This window comes from Sinohyriopsis cumingii, chromosome 11 (genome assembly GCF_028554795.1).
Source record: "Sinohyriopsis cumingii isolate HCF-2022 chromosome 11, ASM2855479v2, whole genome shotgun sequence".
In the NCBI taxonomy this organism is placed as follows: Eukaryota; Metazoa; Mollusca; class Bivalvia; order Unionida; family Unionidae; genus Sinohyriopsis; species Sinohyriopsis cumingii.
The window spans coordinates 11,818,591-11,826,082 of NC_142971.1; positions in this window are offsets into that span (position 1 = coordinate 11,818,591).

A 7,492-nucleotide genomic window follows, 5' to 3' on the forward strand; every position below is an offset into this window, starting at 1 on the left:
TGAACCAGCATGAGGATTTTTCTTTAAAATATAATTATGTTTTTCACAATATTCTCCACGACACCTTTTGTTGCATTTATTTGTTGTTCCTTGAATTAACCACGCACAGTTGTTCATTATATGAATGATATATGTTTAATTAAATTTACACCCTCTCTGCTGATATCAATTAAAAAATTGTTATATTTAAAATAATGGTATATCCAGAATCTCATACTGCAAGAATGGCACGAGAACGATTAGAAGCAATTAAACAATTTCTTCCTGTCAGAGACTCATTTAGAAAAAATCTACAAGCGCAGCAAGAAGCACAAGTTGAGTTCGAAGAAGAAACTAAAAAACTGTTTAAACCCGTCACTGCAGCTACTGAAAAGGTTACAGCTGTCATCAAAGAAGATCTTCTTCCGGTATCAAAACAAACAGCAGAACAAACTGAAAAAATAGCAAGAAGAACTAAACAGACAAAGATTTTACGAGATCTTCCACCTCGCATAGCCAGGGAAATAGCTGCGGCTCAACCTCCACCTGTTGGCAAAGAAATACTTGAAAGTATTGGAAAACTTCGTACTGAAGTCGCCGACGTGCAAAAAGAACATGCACCTGAACCCGAACTAGTAGAAGAAAACGTGGAATTGATTGCAAAATTTAGGAAGGGGTTGTTGAAGAAATTAGAAATACTAAAAGAGAAAAATTACCCGAAGCAATATTAAATATACTATTTAATAAGTCTAGTATTTTAAAACCCCATTATGAAAAAGTAAATGATGATAATCTTATTAAATATATATATCGCGTATATTACAACAAAAAACAAGCTAAAGGTCAAGAATATAAAATTATTAATGAAGAAGTAAAAAGACTTTATAGAGAGAGACTGAAACAACAAGAACAACTCGCCCAATATCAACTTCCTCCACCTTTACAACAAATAGAACAACAGCAATTGATGTTAAAACCATCTAGAGAGCAAAGGAAGCAGATGGCAAAGGAAATGAAGCAAAAAGCAGAAGAAAAATGGAAACAAGAAGAAGAAATATTTAGAGATATAGAAACTAAACAACAGGAGAAATTACGTTCACTGGGTAAAGAAAGAGATCCTGACGCTGTAGGAAGTGGGTTCCTGACTACATCAGAAGGAAATAATTTTGTTTGTCCTGATAATATCCTCAATGAAGTGTCACGGTTAGACGTTCTCATAGGAGGAAAACGTGCCGGAAATAATTCACCAGAAATAATTAATGAAGCAGCTGATATTTGTCGGCGATTATTTCAAGGTGGTATCATGGATATTGGAGTTTACCGAGAACTTATCGATGAACTTGTTGATGACTAATTGTTAGATAAATGGTAAATTAAAAAAGATGATCATACATAATAATCATCGTAAACCTGTACAGGTCAGAGCGGTAAACTCACGATTACCAATCTACAGAGCTACTTACGGAGCAGCAGAGAGGGTGAACAGACCACTTAGGGGAATGGTCACCCTTGTGTTTGACCAAAAAAAATAGTGACCACTCATAGAGGTCAATTACCACGTCTACGATTATTGTTTGTCCCAAACAGAACCGTAGACGCCCCTCTCTGCTGCTATCAATATTGGGAATCATCATCTGAATCATGGGAATCTTCATCTGTTTCATCTTCATCTGAATCTTCGGAATTTGTTCCATGTTTCAAGTAATATTCAAGTTCTGATGGTGGTTTTTCTATTTTGGGATTTATGTTCTTTCTTTTTCTGTAATAGTTCATCAAACTTCGATATCGATCTCCACCGCAATTTTTGCAAATCTGATATAATCCTCTAACGCCGTTGTTACATCCAATACATCTTCGTGGACCAGCATGAGGATTTTTCTTTATAAGATAATTATGTTTCTTGCAATATTCTCCACGGCACCTTTTGTTGCATTTATCTGTTGTTCCTTGACGCAGCCACGCACAGTTGTTCATTATATTAATGATATCTGTTTAATTAAATTTAATTTTATCATCACCCCCTGTTACCCAAATATTTTATCAATACCCACACGATATCTTGTTCTTGGATCATGTAAATTTATTGTTATAAATCCATGCGGGGTAGCTTGCGCTCGTGAGAAGAAATTTTTGAATTTAATTATATCCATGTCACCACCACACCAGGTTTGATGAATATTTCGCAACGTGTGTGTGTCTACGCCATTAAACACAACTAAAATGTTGCAGTTGTCTCTGATCACCTTCGGAATTTGTGTATATCGTTGAGTAACATAGATCACGTCTGTATTTTTGTGTCTACCTCGGGAAAATATTCTGGCTGGATTTGATTGTTTATCTAGCATCACATCGTCGTATACGACTAAATTATTAATAAATCCGTCTATGGAATCTACGGATGGTGCTTCATCAATATCGGTTATAAACTCTATAACATCATTATCTTCATCCAGTAATCGCGCGTTTTCATTGAAATCTTTAAGTACATCATAACATCGTTGATCATCAACGGATGGTGCTACTAAATACAACTTATCCCATTTCAACCATCTCATTATCAGATTAAGTAATAATTGCGTCTTACCCGATCCAGATGGTCCTATGATAATCATTCTGATGGAGTTCGGTAGCGCAGGATGATGCTTAACTGGCTCTCGCTGCCGAGTTGCTGAGAAATCAATTATATCCATATATATTATAACATGAATTTATATTGTTTACGCTGTAAAGTTAAAACTCCAACTATTGATTTAGCTACGGTTATAACAAAAAATAAAAAAATAGCGTACGGTGGAAAATGTTCTGTATGCGGTAGAAAGAAATTTTCGTTTTTACCTAATAAGCGGGGTGGTGATATTGCTAATTTGATGTCAAAGTTTCCAGGTGCTCCATGGGCTAAATACAGCGGAGAAAAACATCTACCGGGATATAATTATTGCGGTCCTGGTACCAGACTCGATATCAGGCTCGATAATCAAGATCAACCAAAACCAGGCGAGGAACCAATAAATGCTATTGATCGAGCTTGTCATGCTCATGATGTAGCTTATAAAAGTAAAAATCTACAAGATAGGCATATTGCAGATGTAAAATTAATTCATTCATTAAATTCTATAAAAAATAAAAATATTAGAGAATCATTAGCTAATTGGTTAGTAAGATCCTCGATGAAAGGTAAATTAGCGATTGGGGCTGGTAATTAATAATGGAATCAATTTATTATTCACCGAGAGGATACTGGAGAGGCAAAGCAGCAATTGGTAAACTCGCTGATGCAGCATCGGTTAAACATTCTACTGCTAAAACGTGGTTATCTAAACAAGCAATATGGCAAATTTATCTACCACGTCCTAAACAAATTCAGTACTCGTATTTCGATGTCAGTGTTCCTAATGAAGTTCATCAAGCTGATATTCTGTTTTTACCGCATGATACTGTACGTGGAAAAACGTACAAGTACGCGCTAACCGTAGTTGATGTTGCAAGTAGATATAAAGAGGCAGAGCCGCTATCAGCGAAAACATCATCTGAAGTAGCCGATGCGTTTGAACGAATTTATCAACGAGGACTCGGACCACAAGGTGGTCTACGATGGCCACAGCTGCTACAGGTTGATCCTGGTAAGGAATTTCTTGGTCCAGTATCATCGCTGATGAAACAACATAATACCAAAATACGACGAGGTCATACTGCAATTCACCGTGATCAAGCAATTGTTGAGCGATTTAATCGAACACTTGCTGAGCGGTTATTTGGATATCAATACGCGAGGGAATTTATTCAGGATAAGAGATCTCGTGAATGGGTTGCAAGATTACCAAACGTGATAGCTGCATTAAATAATGAGATCACACGAACAACCAACATGAAACCCATTAGCGCGGTCACAAAAAAAAATATACCAACACAACGAAAAGATGCTGGAAAACAAAAAATATTAGGTGATGTCACAGTCAGATATTTATATGAGCCTGGTGAACTTGAAGGCGGTAGCGCGAGAGCAACTGATCCTATTTGGAGTGTTACCACACACAAAATATCTACCGTGACAAGATCCACTGGAAGAAATGTAGGCGTTTCCAGACCTGCAATCTACAGATTAGATTCTGCTGCTCCTCAACGTGGATTTACGCGTGAACAACTACAAATAATTTCCGCGGATACACAACTACCGCCGCGATCACTTCGGTGATTTCGATCACTTAACTAGCGCCTCTACGTCGATTACACTCAAGACAGGTTAACATGGTATTTTCTCGTGTATGACCGCGACTATTATCTTTTCTATCTACGGTAAATTGTCTTGAATCATTACTCGAATACCGCCATAACATTATACAATTACAACATGCGCAATGATTGTTCTGCTGCTGTTTTAACTCAATAATAAATTCAACATCAAGATCAAAGTCGCGTTTATTTTTTTTGTCAGATTGTTTGTATCCGATTAATTTTTTTCTTATTATATCATCATCGATGATGTTAAATTTATCAACGATTTCAGGAATTATAATTCTACGTAATTGAGATATATTTCTGACCCTCGATACCGCCAAATAAACTAAATTTGACCACTCGATGCGATCGTCTACAATCCAAACTCGTGTATCAGAAATAGTTAATCCCTGTGACGAGTGGATCGTCATAGCGTATCCCAACACCCATGGAGATTTGTCAGCGCGTAATGCATCTTCGACCACACTGATATCAACGGCGACAATATCATTTAATACGAGATTCTGTTTCCTTGACTCTGTCAAGGGTCCTGGAATATCAACATTAATATTCTGTTTTCGTGTATCTGATGGTCTATAACACAACGGTACGGGTAGTTCTGAATATTGTTCTTTATGTAGCTGAAATAACTGTTGTTGTAAAGCGTCTCTGATTATTTTTCTACTTGCTACGATCAAATCGTTAGGTCTCCATGAGTTCAAAAAATCACTCATTGATGTCTCTGAGATCACTCCACGTAATATTTCGCACTGAATTTTGTTTGATTGTAATCTGATTAATTTTTTAAACTCCTTCAAATTTGCATCAAGAGCTCTATGATCATCATCTATTTCTTCGTAATAGTCAACGAAATTTTTTAGCCAATCATGTGGAGATGGTCCAACAAAGGGCGGCGGTTGACCATGATCGCCACACATTATTATGGCGGTATTTTTCGTCAACAACCAATCAAGAAACATTTTTAATGTATCCAATGACACCGTGCATATCTCATCCCAAATAATTATTTTAGGTATATATTTTTCTCCCATCCGTTCAGGAGTCCATGTATCCCCGCGCCATCGGAAGAAACTATGATACGTACACGATTGTACTTGCCGCTGTTTCATCTCACGTGCAAGTCTATGTGTGGGTGTCAGCACGATTATATCTGAATTTCTAAAAACATTAATCGTTCGAGTTGTTTTGCCGCATCCACCAGGTCCATTGAGATATACTGTCTTATATCTGGTTATTGGATCACTCAACGATGGTGCTTTCGACATTTCTGATATTTTATTACCCTCACGATAAACATCTCTCATTGGAACATCTGCTGATTCTGTGTAATTGTGTAATAGTTCCTTTTTTATTCTCCACGAACCCCATCGTTCATCATTACTTGTAAATTTCATAACAGATTCTAAATATTTACTTGAAATATAAAACGAGTCCGTTGCGACTCTGACTGCGGTCTCAGGAAATCTATTAATCATCGATAATAAATTTATAGAAACATAAGCCAACATGGAAGATCTTAGATGAGTATATTGCGGGGATACGTCATTTATGTAACTAACGATCGTACCTAATTTTGTTCCGTCGGATAAATAAACACTCTCTCGATTTACAAACGTATTTTTCGCCGTTGTATCAGCGATTATAAAATCGTACTCGGCATCATCTAAAATTAATCGTGCGTGATGTCTTTTATAATCATATGCACCACCTTGAGTAAATTTACCTATAATTTTTCTACCGAGATCTTTTGCGGTTTTGAGTTTATTAGGAATATCGTCCTTAAACTCGCTGATAACTTCAGAATCTGACATGGGCAACCAAACTTTGGTCTGTGCATGATATGATATAATTGCCTCACTGACCACCAACGATGTCAGTATCATACAATCTAGCATATATCGCAACAAAACTATAGGTGCCCAACGTTTTTCACAAAAATGTCTACCAATCCAAACATAACAAATCTTGTGAAGATTTTCGTTAAACTCGAACGATTCAATACAGGCGAATCCAGTCAGATCAAAATCAGGTAATGGTCCATTAATTGCCACTCGCGTCATCTCGTTTGTAGGGTGACCAAATCTTTCAAAGTACGTAGAACAATCTCCGTATCCCAGAAAACTTCCTGGATAACATGCAACCATATCAACCGAAATAACATCATTGTAATTGTATTTGGTATTCCATAATCCGCCATGTCCATATTCGACGCAACTTGCGCGTACGTCCTCGAGTAAATCAAATCGTGTTGGTTTCCATGAATTTCGTTCCCTGGCGAAATGAGTCGCAACAGATGGAACGGTAAAACAATTAGTTAGTAATTTGTCAGTATTTTCCACGTGCTTGCACTGTAAAAACGTCGCAAGATTTTTCATCTCGTCATGGAGGAATTCTGTGCGATATATTTCACCGTTCGGTTTGACAAACTGATCAAATTCACCCTCCTCATTACTTTTGAATAACCATACCGATACAGGATCGGTTTTACTTATTTCGTTAATAAAATCAAACATACTCATATCTGCCACAGATAATTCTGTGGGATAAAATCTAACAGTTCGATCACGTGGAAATATTGTTACTGCGTTAGTCCATGCGTGCGCGTTATGATCGATAATATTTATTGGAGCTCCCTTCGATTTATATTTCGACTGGTACAGTACTTCTCCCGTTATTGTCGCCACAGTTATTGGAAATTTTAATATTTTTCCTAACTCAGCAACATCTTTTATTGTAGCACCAGTATCCTTAACTGAATCAGCCCACGAGTTTATTTTTTCACGCCTTAAATCAGTTAATCCATTTCCACGCATCGCGTTTGTAAAGTGTTCTATTACTCGTTCAGCTACACAATTTAACCTTGAAAATTTCATCGGCGCTAGTTTATCAACGTTAGGTTTTTTATTTATCTCATAAATTCCATAAATAACCGCCGTTACAGGATACGCTCGTTCATAATACGGTTTATCAATACCTGTCAGTAGACCCGGTCTGGAATTTTTACTTAATATGATAGTTTTGTTATTGCCAAGGACAGGATCATATTTGTCACGGATAATCCAACTATCTGTTTCTGTTAATACAATAAATTTTACTCTGAAGAAATATTTTTGATTGCCCTCGTACTCAGCGATGTAGTTAATGATAGTTGCCGCTCGCTTGTCGTTCATTGTGGCGTCCGTGACAGCGTCCTTGACTCCGTCAGCGCGTATAATCTTGAACGTTGACCATGTATGAGATGCACCATCCGTGTAAAATTCTTTCTTAGCGTCATGAA